We start from the raw sequence: 15,061 nt of genomic DNA on the forward strand, positions 1-15,061 counted from the left end.
GGCAGAGCTACTTGATGACAAAGGAAGAGCTGCCAGATTCAATAAAGGGCATTGTAGTAAATGGTCACGTTTCACTCATCACATAGAATTATGGGCGGTTGTTAAACTTCGTAAGCAGCTATGCAGAGCCTTAAGAACATAACATGCTGCTCTATTAAAAAGGTAATTGCACAAAGTTGACAGATCATCTTGTATTTGTTCATAAACCCTGACAACCCTAATACATTTGGCACCTGTTGGTCAGACCTGGACTCATGCAAACCAATAACAGGGTAAACCACCTTCTGTTGATTTTCAATACAGTATATGGTAATGATTGTAGGAGAAAACACAGCGTAGAGGAATACAAAAAGCTGAAAAGGTCACACTAATCAGGCGCAGAGAGAAGACAGCAAGAGAAAACAAAACTGGCTGGATGCAACAGTGAGATTGTTCAACAACGTGACATTCAGATATGTGTGTTCACACTCTGGAGGCGCGGAGTGCAACCTTTCGGTCAGAGGCGCCTCTTGAGGCTAAAGTGTCTCACTGAGAGCGACCCCAGAAGAAGCAGTTATCAAGCGTTCAGAATTTCCCATTCACAGCCAAACTGAACAGGATTGTCCACTGTCACCTTTTGAGGGTCAAGTCTTTTTCTTGAATGGTGTGACTACAGGGATTACACTCAGTGTGTGGACCAGAAACGTGCACTTTAGAGCATTGAATATTTTACTCTTGTGACACAAAAATGGTCAAATCCATTTCTAAATGAATCGCAGTACTTTTTCTGCATACATTTATTTTCAAACCCTTTTCCCACATGCTGGAACTAATTAAGAAAAGAAGCTGTGACATACAGGTACCTGAGTTTATAATTACTAGCTTGAGGCCATGATTATTCCGGCTTGGGGAATAATTGAAAGGAAGCTAAGTGTATAGGTAACTGCATAATGCGTGGAAAAGGCACATTGTGCCTGAATAATTTCATAACTTGTGAGGAAAAATGTAATAAATGAAGCAGATGCAAAATGTCATGCTTTCAGCTGGTCATCTTCTTAAGGAATTGATTCTTTTATGCTGTGAGTTGACACAGAAAACAAATGAAGAACAACAGAGGATCCTACACAGCAGGTGGCATTGATGACATTGGGAACCTTCAGCTTTTGGGTGATTGATTTCCACCATAAACTTAAGCTCCTTAGATCTCAATGCGAGACTCAAACTGTCTCTTCTCCACTCACACAGATTCTTTTGCACAAATGGGCTCCCCTCTCCCTCTCCTCGCCCACAGGAGCTCACAGAAAATCAAGTTTATTAGCTTCTAATTACAATTAAGGTCTCACAAGGCCTCACAATGGAACAATAAATGAAAATGGCACCACCCCCCCAAACGTTACACCCTCAGTGAGAACAAGAAGACACTCTTTCGAGGGAACTTAATTAGAGACAAGATGCATGAAGCTTTACAGTAAACCTCACTGAGTGCAATCTTCGAACCCGGAAACACAATGTTGAATGGGGTGAAAGTTTCTGCATTAGTTTAAGGCTTTTCTATCATTATCATCATTATCATAATTATTATTGTGGTTGTTTAAATTTATTGACCATGCATTTCAGCTGCACTTACTTTAACGTCACTTAAAGTGTAAACCTCTGCGATGATATGATTACTTAAGTCTCGTGTTGCTTTGGCTGCAAAAGTTTGTTACTTTTAATTTATTTTTAATAAATAAATAAGGAAATGAGGACAACTTGACCACGAAAGTTTAGAAATAAGAGCGAGTGAATCAAATTAGAGATAAAAAAATGTTCAATTCGTAGTTCAGTTTTTTACAAATCAAAAAGTGTCACAGCTTGGACTTACTCTGAAAGTTAAGACACGTCTCCTTTGGCCAGTTTTCATCAGAATGACAGATTGGCAACATCTGCAGTTAAAAGAGGATAACAGGGGTCCACACAGAAAACAGAGTGGGAGTGCAGAAAATAGAAAACCAGGCAGATGTAGATAAAGTTTTAGATATAGCAAAAAAATATATGTACCTGTTTATATGTATAACAGAAAAGTGAAGAAGTTGTTTGGATGAAACGTATCAAACATGAAAGTTGCACTTTGTCTCTCTTATACTGAGCTTTAACAAAACACTCAAAAGTCTCTGAAATGTATGTTTATTTTTTTTAAAGCAAATTTCAGAGACCAAGACATGATTTATGTCATTGCTACAAACCATCATCTTATGCAACAAACACTTTCACTTACTAATTTGTTTTTGATTTGCAATCTTGCCTGAACCAAATAAATTAAAAAAAAGAACAAAAACAAAAAAAAAGTTTTAAAGGAAACTGTGTTCTATGTATTTTTGCATAGTCATCAAGAAGAACTTATTCTAAAATTCCCCAAAATATTCACAAGCTGGTCGCTGCAGTTCCCAAACTCATGCACCTGTAACCTGAACTGTCTAATCGTGAGCAGCCCATTCACATCAGTTTTGTCTTGACAGTTGTGACATCTTTAATCGTGTACATTGCTGAGAACTAAATCAGGTCAGAGGCTGCTGCACACACAAACACACCTGGGAGCTGGAACAGTGCAAACACAGTCATGTACTATTTGCTGCTGTGTGAGCATGGGTTAGAGGTGATGCACAAGGGCACTTTGGACACATTTTATCTATATAGGTATAGATGTCTCATATTTTCCTTCCTCTTTCCTGATTTTTGGCCAGCCCCTCCGATGGGACTACACAACCCCCAAGGTCACAGATTGGGAAGATAAGCTCCCATTTACTACTGCAATGACTCGAATGAGATTACTTTATCACTGTCAGCGCAAGCTCTTAGGCTTGGCATCTCTACAAGTCGCGGTTGAAGCTTGGGCACCTGCGTCAGAGCTCAGACAGCTGGATCCTGCTGAATAAGTGGACCCACGTACCCCTGTTTCTCGTATGAGAGGTTGTTCTGCACAAACGCACAAGGAGGAGGCAGCGTCCTCTCCAGTTGTGGGGAGCATCACTGACAAGCTGGTCGGTTAACAGTGAACCCTACCAAACGTCAACTACATGTCCATGTGGGCATTTATCGCTGTGTCAGATCAACGACTCTAAGCCAGCCCTCGGGTTCAGGGTTTGCCCCTCCTGTCCAGCAGCAATCTGGGATGGATAGAAGGAGGGGGCGGGAAGGTTAGTTTGAAGAGGGCAGAGCTTTGAGACAGGACGCCGAATTATCCATTATTTCACAGCTGGAGGAAAAAGATCCATACCAAGTGGATCACAACAGTTAAGAGAGAAATCAGTCGGACTAAACGTCAGAACCTCATTAAGTCCAAGGAAACCAAGGCAAGAGCGAGAAGAAACAGCAAGAACGCAACCCTTATTGCTACTGGTGAGATTCTTTATATGTTTTTTAATGCTTGTCATTACTTGTGCTGTGTCTCACGTCGTGTGATTTTTTTAGTTTCGTTCATGTTGGTGTGTAGATAATGGCTGGAGATGGTTTCACGTGTGCTTAAAGGCAATGTTTCATTCACATGCAACAACTGCTGGTTTTGTAGCTGCCGCAGCATAACTGACGGCTTAACAGGTCTCCCTTGCCGAAGTGATAATGATGCTGGTCTGAGGATGCGGCGCCGCATGCGTATCCCCGCTAGGATGAAGATTTCGCTTTGGGAATTAACTATTGTTTGGGCAGTGTTTGCAACAAACGCGCGGATTTGTTTTATGGGGATGCAGTTCTGACAGCGGTGCTGCTAAATGATTTATCCCGAGCTTGAGTCGACTTCTAGGACAGTCGTATGGCAACATAATGCGACACTAGGGCTCGGGCGAAAATTGTTAGGCTACTTTCTGTTAATGGTCAATTAAGCGATGTTGCGCGTGACGTTCCTTTAAAAATAAAGCCCGATATAAAACCCGCACCTGCACTCTAACTCAAGTCTCGTGCTTTGACCCCGCGTGCTGGAGATCTTACCTGAAACGAGCAACCGCTACCTGTGATAAGACTGTTGAACGAGGCTCACTTAAGCTTGGAATAAACGAGGGGGTCTGGAGCTTTCTGCCTTTTCCCCTCCCCGGCACTGCCATTAAAACGAATACAGTTGACGTTTATCTGTAGCCTCTCTAAGTTTAACTGACGCTAAAAGCAAATGAATCTATGATGACTGAAAAATTAAGACTTTCACTTGGCCGCGCGTTTTTCATGAGCGAAATGAGTCTCTATAATGTGTTTCAGTGAAACACATTATAAGGAGACAGGGGTCTGGCTCATTCTTTCTTGTAAAGCTGCTTTCTCGACTTAAACCCCTCACGCCTCCTCTCTGTCTCTATCTCTGTGGCCATGCATACTGGAGGCTGTAAAGTGCCACTGGACACATACTGAAAAATGTCAAGCTGGAATGATGTTTCTGTAACATCAGACCCTGTGGTTTCAATAATTTATATGCTGAAGCATCTTCTAGACTGTAGAAGTGCTTATAACCCCCCCATCCACCCTCACCCCTCACCCCTTGAGAAAATAATGTATAATTGGGTCAACACATTCGAGCAAAGAAGACCTTCTGCAACAGTTTTGTTTGTTTGTTGCCTAACTCAAGGGTCACACATATGGCAACAAATAGTTTAAGTCATAGACAAGTGCCGGATGGCATCTCCAACAGGGCTCCCATGCTTTTAATAACGATTATTTTTCCGTGTGCACAATGTGGCAACTTTTCCCAGGCTATTTTACAATCTTTCTGGTTATGCATATCTTTAAAGCCATATTTTCAAGATATATTCAACATACGGTACACCAATAGGGGACCTCGAAGACTGAAAACTTTGCAAATCTGCAGATTGAGTAAATCCACACATTTAAAAATCCCCCACTCTTCAACAAACATCTTTAAAGGCTCGTTCAAAAATAGTTTTCACTTCTACATCTACTGTAGCCCTTCATGAAGACAATATGGTGGTGAATTTTTACATACCCTACCTGTTTAAATTATGATCAAATCTAGAGTTATATATTAGAAAAGGCTGGGATGCTTTAAGCAACAGGTGGGTGCCATTGCCTTTGCTCAGTGGGTTTGCATAGTGTCGCAGGATTTTCTGTCAGTTCCATCTCATCTGTCAGCAAGAGTACAAGATGCCAACCCTTAGTCCATAAACCAATGGTTGATGCCAGGGTGGCTACATTCATTTCAGTCTGTGGTATGCACGGGTGAAGAAGTAGGCTTGAGATCCAGACACTTCACAGGAAGAACAACTATGGTATTGCTCGACTTTTGGCTTTGTGTTTTAATGCGTTTCAACCAGCCACTGTCAGAGGCCATGCTCTCATTCTACATCCTGGAAATCATCCAGGTTAAGGGTTATAAAATGACATCCACATATTAGATTACATTCCACTCCACGCAATGCTGTCCTTTCCATGTCTGAGTTGCCATTCTTTTCTTTCTTTTCTTTTTAAAGTTCCTGTTCAGGACATCACACACAGCTTTGTTTTTACCACACTTCTGAATGTGATGTAGCGCGCAGCCGTATGTAGCTCCTCACAGCCAGCTCTCAGTCTGCATTATAAAAGGCTCATAATACGATGACTCTCTGGACTCGCCAGTGTGACCACAAATAAATGACTTTTCACAGCCAGTTTCTTCATCTGTTGAGACATAAGGAGCAAAGAAACACACACACACACACACACACACACACATACTTGTATTTGTCCCTTTATGGGGCCATGAGTTTTTAACCCAATTGTGGGGCCCACCCTTTCCAATGGTCCCAGACCTCTGTAAAAAATCAGGCAAGCTTAAAAAAAATTTAAAAAATTTTCAGTCACTTTAGATTAGCCATATTCTAAAGTTTCTTCTCTACGCTAGTTTTTTTGGTCACTTATGGGACATGTTTCTAGCATTTGTTACTTGTGGGATCCACTTGCACACACACACAGATATGTCAAGTCTTTCTACCTTAGCAGGGACCAAAAACTAGATGGACTTATTAGTTGTTTCTATAGTTTTTTTATTAACAAAAAAACTGCAAGGCTGCATCAGAGGTTTACATCCTGCATCTCCTCTCCTCACATTAGGTAGACAGAGCAGTGATAATCAAAAAACAATCACCTGCTTAAAATGAATCAACTGCTGATTATGACAGTGAGCTTTGATATCAGGAAAGCAGTCCAACAGCTCCTTGTGTTGATAAGAACACAACATAATAGCATAATAACATAAAAACATGCCAACACTGGCAACTATTGTAGATGGCCTTAACCCTCCTGCTGTCCATCTGGGTCAAGGAAGGAAGGATGGACAAATGGAAAGAAAGAAGGAAGGAAGGACGAAAGGAAGGAAGGAGGGAAGGAAGGGATTAAGGAAAAAGGGAAATATGGGAGGAAAGAAGGAAGGGAAAAGGGAAGGAAAGATAGATGGAGGGAGGAAACAGATTGGGTCAAAAAGGAAGGAAGGAAGGGAAAAAGGAAAGAAGGAAGGATGGAGGAAGGGAACAGATTGGGTCAATTTGACCCAGAAGGTAATGTAAAGTGGTTGAATTTCTTAATACTGCAGCATATTCACTAAATAATATCAGAAATCAATACAGTCAGACTGAGTGGAAAATTGAGGCACCTGAGCTCAGTCTGTGTTAGTGAATATAAAATCATTTGCATGTTTTGTTTTGCCTCCAGTAGGGCTATCTCAAATATTATAGCACCTCCTCCTACAAGCCTGTCTATTACCTTGTAAAGTGAAACACTTTCATTCAAATTTTCTTCGCAGAGAAGTAATTCGATTTTTAACAAAGTATTTGACTGCCCTCCAGTCTCGATTCTTCAGGGCTTGAGGTTCTGCAGTGATGCAGCGCTGACAGTCCTCCTTCCCTGGGACTTGGCTCATCAGAATTAATTTCTTTAAATGACGTTCTACTGCAGCACATTCTTCTGTTGTCCAGGTTCTTTTAACAACAGTTTGTTTACCTAAATGGGCATAAAAAGGACAAGTTACAGAGTTATAAGAACTTTAACTTGTAACTACAATGAACATGAATGTCTCATTTGAAACATCAAGTGATTTATTGCACGTATTGGCTAAGAAGATTTGTGTGGTTTCTGCCTCTCTCTCCAACAGGCAATGTTTCTAGAGTCTCTGTCACACCTCTGTGTCATGATTGGTCAAAATCTAAAAGCCTGGTTGATAATCTATTAGTTTTCTTCCCTCACAAAACTTGAAATAAAAAAAAGAAAGAAAAATGTGGTGGTGAAATAGGGACATGATTGAAGACAGTCGCAATGTGTTCATATGCCTGTTAGAGCTCTTTGCATTACATGATCAACAATATGTTTCAGACACGCCACAAACCCAAACAAAGTTAGCAACCAAAGTAAAACAGGGCTACAACACACAAGAAGCTTTGGAGTTTCTGTCTACAAATGTATTGATGGATAGGCTGAGGAAAAGACATCAGAAAACAGCATCAGAAACGTGGTGAAGTGAGGAGTAGCTACAGCAGAACACAATGTTTCAGCCTTGCTTACTTTTTGTACTTGTATTGTAAATAGTACTTTCAGCATTAACTATTTGTCTCTATTGTATTAATTTACAGAAAGAATCGACAAGCAGGGCCAGGGAGGTGAAGCTGCTCGACGAGAGAGGGAAAGAGAGCATGCTTTGTCATGAGCGGCAGACCATGTTCTGTTTTGTTTTTTTGATTTTTGTTGTTCAGACCTAGGCCTAATTATCCCACAACCCACCACAATTCTCCGAGCTTTAAATATGAATATTTAGGTCTATATCCCCTCCTTAGCCCTAAAACCTTGATCATGTTATTAGAAAGCCATGAAGTCTGTGACGCCATGATGCAGATACCAAAGCTGTAAGCTTGTCTTGCATATTATATGTCACACAGCCAAATAACATGCCGTGTTCTTAACGTACTGTAGTGGGAAAAAGTCAGCTTTTCTTGTTCAAGGATTGTGTGTTATCATATGATGTAGCTAGGACAGCTGTATAGATCAAAAGATAATTGGAATGTGAAAATAATTGGGATGTGTGCTTATCTAGATTGAGTCTAAAATAGTAAATATCCAAGCTAACTTTGGGACACAGGAGTATCAAAGTTACTGGTAACTCTGAAGTCGTAAGTAGGACAGTCACTGAGGGTTCACCATTTTTAATGAGCACCTGTTGATAAGAACACTAGATAAGGAGCTAACAAGAGCAACTGCTGATAAGAATGTTGGATGAACATATGTCTCTGCAGGAGAAGGGGCAGGAGGACAGGAGTACCTCTTACCTCTCTTTTTTGAAAACCTCCTCTGGTTTTCTGTAGAGGTCCTCTCTTGTAGGGATACGGTGCTGTCCTCGTCTTCTGATTCCTGAGCTTCTGGTATACTGGCATCTGGTCAGAGAAAAAGGTTTAAACAGAAAAACGAGACAGCTATAGACTAAAATATGAATATGAAGTAGCTCTTGGTAAGCTGGCTGCATTTTTGTTTGTCATGCATACCTAATTTTGTCATTGCAACAACTATAAAATTGTAATAAAGATTGTATATAATTTGTACATGGTGCCTGCGTTTTTAACAGATAAATGGGCAGAATTTGTCCATGAACCTGCCTGATTCTTCAACAACCCAGTGTGATTTTGAACAAGATTGTGAGGACTATGAACAAGATAATCAAGGCAGGGACAGACACGCCTCTGCAGCCTTCACAAGAGACTTACAGGAAGACCTCAAAAATTGCAGTAGGAAACACATGCCTAACACCCACTAGGCCCCCATGTCCTCCGTGCATCTACTGTATATACAGTAGTTACTTGTCACTCAGACTATAAGGGTTTTTTCCCTCCACCCTTAACCCCCCCTGCTAATAACACAATACCCTAGTCTGCACCTACTTTTGGACCATTATTGCCAAGAGGGCCGTCATAGAAATGTGCATAAATGAAGAGTTATTTCAGGTCCTTTAAGAATTTTACACACACTACATATTCCATAGATGACCCTAGTCATAATTGGTTTGTGTTTGTTGATTTTGTTTTGTCTGTAAACTGTATGAATCAAGTTCCTCATGTTTCTCATAAATACATTTAAGAAGCTTACCTATCTTTTTAGCAAACTTCGTCCTCTGGTTTTTGGCAAAGGGGCTTTCTTGTGATGGTGTGGTGATGGTCTCATCTTCTGAAACCTGATCTTCTGCCATACTTGCATCTGAAAAAAGAAAATAGTTTAAATAAATAAACAAGATAGTCCTAGCATTCCAGAAACTGACTGCATTTGATCTTTCTTTCTGATAATTTAGTATATAATGTGAATCTATCTAAGGTGACAGAGAAAGTTGTGCATACTGTTCTAATTTGACAGATTAAATCATAGCAGATACAATTTTTTTTGAGTCTATAAAGTCACAGAATATTTGAAAGCTTTAAATGTTGTGTGATAAGATATCGTCACTTTTCCCAAGATTTAGACCCAAATATTCAAATCCAATGACTGATAATTCAGAACCAGTGTCAAAATGCTTCAAACATACCTTCGATATCCTCTTGTGAACAAACTTCAATTTCAACAGCCTCTGAAATGTGATTTGACAAAATACTGTATGAATGAGCTGGACAGCTGAAAGTGTAGTGATCTACCTCTGACAATCAAGAGTACAACAAGGGGAACATAAATAGCTAGACTGATTAAATAGTTGAATTGAATTGTGCTGTTATAGTCAAAAACTCCAGCCAATACAAGCTTGCCCTGTTCAAAACTGTTTCCATTAAAATATATGTAAATAAATAAAAATATATATAATATATAAGTACCATTTGGATCAATGTGAATTTCATCCAGGCTCTTTCCTTTGTACTTTCCTAGCTTTCCCTGCTCCAATGCCAGGAGGACTTTGCTTATTTTGGCGAGCTGAAGGGTCCCCTCTGGAAGGCGGTAGTGTTTTCTGTGTACATCTATGTTATGGCCAAGGAAGTCTGCCAACTGGTCAAGTTCTGTGTTCTTCAGATTTAGAACAGTGGAGAGCGTTGCAATGTGTTTCCTTAGTTTTGTTGAGGTCAGAGCTCTGGGATTTTTGATGCCACTGCATTCTTGCACTAACTGTCTTATGCAGTCAGAACCCCTGAGGTGATGTACAGAATGAGGCAATGCAAACAAGAAACCATTTTCAGTCAGTACCCCACATTCTTCTCGCCTCTCGACGAGAGTATCAAGACATTCCTTCATGAGTGGAGTGAGGAGAACAGGAACTTTCCTTCCTCTCTTTCCAACAATTGTTATCCGGACAAAATGTTTGCAAAGCTTCTGCTCAAGTTCTGTCAGGGCCAAGTTAACGTCTTCATGCGTTTCTGATAGGTCTCTTGACAAGTACACAGACAAAGACATTTTGGATACCTCTCCTTCTCTACGGCGGTTGAAGAGGATAACTTGTGCCAGGGTCACTTTAGCCAGGTCTTTCCAGTTTGAGGGGGAAGCCTCTTCTTTCAGGGCATCTAAGTGTTGCTGTTGTTTTTCAGACAAATGGGAATTAAGACTTTGGACATCCTGCGTGAATGGTAGGAGTTGAGGGGAATTCCACTTGGACTGGTTGAGCTGAATCAGTGCTTGGCTTGCAATGTCAAATTTCCAGCTTTCTTGGTAAAGCTGTGCAAAGTCCTCAGCATCTTGGACTGTTCCTTTATCTCTTGCCTTCAATCCTTCAGATTTCTTAAACATAGCCAAAGCAAGCAAGCTGTGTCCAACTTTGCGAGCCAGTGATGGATATTTATATTTGCCCGTTTCATCACTGAATTCAGCTAAGCATCTTGCAGCAGTGACAACATGAGAATACTTTTCAGGTTTTATAAGTTCTTCTATAGTGTTCACTGGTGCGACTTTTTTTGCTGCCAGCATCAGCCTGCCAAGTTCCCTCAGCTTTTGTCGAATGTACTGGTGTTGGCTGATTACCCTTTCGTTCTTCTTAAACAGTCTGTAGCCGTACTCCAGAAGGTAGCGGTCTTTCTTTACAGCTATGGCAATCTTGTCTTGATTCATATTATTCAAGAACTTCCAGTATGCATCACTAAATCCAGGAGGAACTGGTTCAGCAAAGGCACACAATGCCTGTATCCTTGTTTTACCTTGTCCCTTGTCCCTTGTCTTGTCCTGAGGGTTGAGCTTGCAAACCTGAAAATGTCGCCACATGACTCTTTTTGTAAACAGTCCATAGCAGTACACACAATGTAGAAATTTTTGTCCCTCAGTCTTTTCCTTTGGCTGCTTGAATGGGATCAGCTTTCCTTTCTGGCTCTCCAAAATGTCTGTGTTATGTTCAAAATTTCCTTTGTTTCTGATTAAATCTAAGTGCAGTCGTCTTTCTTTTGAGTTTTTTGGAAAACTGAACGCTTTTGAAACATCTATTTCATCACTGTGCATACGTAACAAATGTCTTGACATTTTTTGAACTATCTTTTTACAATAAAAGCAGTGATGCTTCTTGTTATACCGTCTTGAACCATCCTCCTTCTTCATAACTGGATCAACAAAGACATCATGCTCATCAATACAAGTTTGCCCCACCGTCTCTTCATTCATACAAGTGCTTTCAGCAGAACCATCGTTTATTTCAAAGCTGCTTTGACTGGAAGACTCAAATTGACTCTGACTGGAGGACTCGGACTGACTCTGACTGGAGGACTTGGACTGACTCTGACTGGAGGACTTGGACTGACTCTGACTGGAGGACTTGGACTGACTCTGCCTGGAGGACTTGGACTGACTCTGCCTGGAGGACTTGGACTGGCTCTGCCTGGAGGACTTGGACTGGCTCTGACTGGAGGACTTGGACTGACTCTGCCTGGAGGACTCGGACTGGCTCTGCCTGGAGGACTTGGACTGACTCTGCCTGGAGGACTTGGACTGGCTCTGCCTGGAGGACTTGGACTGGCTCTGCCTGGAGGACTCGGACTGGCTCTGCCTGGAGGACTCGGACTGGCTCTTGCTGAAGGACTTGAACTGGCTCTTGCTGGAGGACTTGGGCCTATCTTTAGTATTTACCATGGGTATTTCCAAGCTGCAGTCACTGTCTGTGCTCTCTTCTATGAGACCTGGATTATACTCCTCTCCACTATCTTGATCTACACTCGAGGAATCTGATCCTGCAAGAATCCCTTGCATCTTGAGAAGAAAAAGAAAACCTAAATTAATAACTCAACCTCCTCCTCCCTTATACTAAATATGATTAAAATGCATAGCAGTCTAGGCAGTTTAATACATGTTAAAATTATGTGCATTTAGAGTGGTATGAGAAAAATTCGGGGTGCTTTCAGTCTAGTAAAATCACATGTTAAGAGAAATACTGTTAAGTTACATCAGACTAAGGAAGCCAAATTTACAAGATCAACAGACAGGCTCATTGATGATAGTGATGACTGAATCATCTATATGCATGTCTAGAATTTAAGTTGGGGGGGGGGGGGCAACCCTCAAAGTGATTACTCAGAAAAAGTAGTTACAAGACTTACAGGACGGAAGCAGCTTCTCCTTCGCCTTTGTGAAGACATCTCAGACTTAGACCAAGTAGATGGATCCTCTGCACTGTCATCACTTGAATGATAGAGGGCATCAGAATAATCTGGTACGTTTTTAATCTGTAAAAAGAGTGTGTGGTCATTCTTTTTCAGAAACCATCAAAATGAATAACAGTTGACAGATTTAGAGGGGAAAGTCTGTCACTTAGTTAGTGGCATTTAAAGTGCCAGAGTCATACCTGAATGTTTTTTGTCCACAGCTTTGGAACAACTTCAATGTCTGATTGCTCATTGGAATCATCCTTTATGGAATCCTCATAATCGGTTTCTTCCACAATATTCTCATCTGGATAACTGACACGTTGACAGAAATCTTCTAATGTATGCATCTACAAAGAGAGTTGTGTCAGGTGAAGGTTATCTCTTTTTGTTTATACTCTAGTTATGTCACAAAAATGGAGTAAATATATCCCAATTTGTTTGTCAAATGTTGAGGTAAAATTAAATAGGCCCACCCTTTTCAGAAATGTACAGAAATGTTTTAGAAAATATGAATGAAAGCAAGAACAATATTTACAACTAAAATGGCAGCACCTACAAAAAACAACACCACCAAACTCACCAACTAGAGCAAAAGACATGTAATCATGACTATCTGACCAGTTATATGTATGTCTGACAGAGTAGTTTGTTATTGCTCTGTATTATCTCTTAAAGGTTAACATCTTCTAAACTGAATACCTCTTTTACTGACAGGCTTTCGGGATGCTAACAGTCTCCACTCACCCTTTGTAAAGCCATCTCAGACTTGGACTGAGCTGAAGGGCCCTCTGTACTGTCATCACTGTCGTAGAGGGCATCAGAAAAATCTGGAACTTTTTTCATCTGCAGAGTGTTATGTTATGGCGTGGTTATACATTTTAGTTTACATTTATCAAAATCAATTACAGAGAACAGATTACAGGGGTAAATGACTGATCAATAAATTATTGATATTTAAAGTGTCAGGGGCATACCCAAATGCTTTTCGTCCTTCTCAATTTTGGAACACCTTCATCACAGCGTGGAGCCGATGGCTGATCATTTAAACAATCCTCATCGGTTCCATCCGTGTCAGAATAATCCACCAGACATGATCCTCTGATAGCAAATTCCTAAACATCATTAAAGACAAAATAATCAGAGAGGTTGAGCATACCATCTCATATAGACACTGTGGTGCAGTTACCACAAGCAGACTGTACATGTTTCACTATCAATGCTAGGCTGTTAGCATGAGTGTTTGTGATAAGCAGTTATTTGTTATGAGGCTCAGGTAATTAGAAAAGAGAAAAACTTTTTTTTCACTCATGTTTAGTTGTTGGGTGAAGCTATTTATTGTCAAAACTGAAACTTGGTGTGTGTGTGGAAGAGAAAAGTTGGAAAACCCTTTTGTAGGAAGAGTATCTAACAGGGCCCCATTAAGACATGACCTGAACCTTGTGTGTGTGAAACCAGTTAGCTAAATGGAGATCAAATAGAAACTAGTGTGTCAAGTTATCAGTGCACTTTATGAAGAACTCAATCACATTCATTCTTTCCATTACCTTTGGGGCATCATCTTCAGCAGCCTCATCATCATCATCTTCACCATAAACCTTGGAGGACAGATCAGCAGGAGGCACAGCCATCTCTTCTTCTGCTGCTGCTGGAGCCTGCTTGGATGTCACCTGGTGTTTAGACATAAAAGAAGAAGACAGTCAGTTCTGACAGGAATCATGAGTTGGGAAATACTTACAGATCACAAAGGTATTATAATCCAGGGCCCCACGAGGGTCACTTTTGGAAGTCTCCCTATCTTAACATCCCAACAGAGGCCCAAAAAAGGATCTCACTTCAAAATATTTTCTTCATCATGCAGCAGCTCAGAAAGTGCATTATTGTTATTGTATATACTTTAGTTTGGATGCAGAGAAGTGTTGTCCTGTAGGTTAACAATCACTTATAGAAGGGTCCATACGGAGGGCCCCAGTAAGGACATGAACTGAAACTTGGTGTGTGTGTGGAAGAGAAAAGTTGGAAAACCCTTTTGTAGGAAGAGTATCTAACAGGGCCCCATTAAGACATGACCTGAACCTTGTGTGTGTGAAACCAGTTAGCTAAATGGAGATCAAATAGAAACTAGTGTGTCAAGTTATCAGTGCACTTTATGAAGAACTCAATCACATTCATTCTTTCCATTACCTTTGGGGCATCATCTTCAGCAGCCTCATCATCATCATCTTCACCATAAACCTTGGAGGACAGATCAGCAGGAGGCACAGCCATCTCTTCTTCTGCTGCTGCTGGAGCCTGCTTAGATGTCACCTGGTGTTTAGACATAAAAGAAGAAGACAGTCAGTTCTGACAGCAATCATGAGTTGGGAAATACTTACAGATCACAAAGGTATTATAATCCAGGGCCCCACGAGGGTCACTTTTGGAAGTCTCCCTATCTTAACATCCCAACAGATGCCTAAAAAAGGATCTCACTTCAAAATATTTTCTTCATCATGCAGCAGCTCAGAAAGTGCATTATTGTTATTGTATATACTTTAGTTTGGATGCAGAGAAGTGTTGTCCTG

At 40.7% G+C, this 15,061-nt stretch overlaps 1 protein-coding gene and 1 long non-coding RNA gene across 3 annotated transcripts in view; one reads left to right on the top strand and one right to left on the bottom strand.

The window, feature by feature from the left end:
- The first annotated feature begins 2,955 nt into the window (after positions 1-2,955).
- The window catches only part of gabra3 (gamma-aminobutyric acid type A receptor subunit alpha3), a 125,175-nt gene continuing 113,069 nt past the window's right edge, over positions 2,956-15,061 (top strand). For both annotated transcript variants that reach the window (XM_075486321.1, XM_075486323.1), the window contains exon 1: positions 2,956-3,357. The gene's annotated coding sequence lies outside the window, so the exon portion shown is untranslated. The remainder of the gene's footprint in view (positions 3,358-15,061) is intronic.
- On the bottom strand, positions 9,115-10,071 carry LOC142401079 (uncharacterized). The gene is made up of 3 exons (XR_012773066.1): positions 9,765-10,071; positions 9,485-9,526; positions 9,115-9,162 (listed from the first exon to the last, which is right to left on the bottom strand). It is a non-coding gene; the product is annotated as an uncharacterized LOC142401079 (long non-coding RNA).

Source organism: Odontesthes bonariensis, chromosome 16, assembly GCF_027942865.1.
Source record: "Odontesthes bonariensis isolate fOdoBon6 chromosome 16, fOdoBon6.hap1, whole genome shotgun sequence".
Classification (NCBI taxonomy): domain Eukaryota; kingdom Metazoa; phylum Chordata; class Actinopteri; order Atheriniformes; family Atherinopsidae; genus Odontesthes; species Odontesthes bonariensis.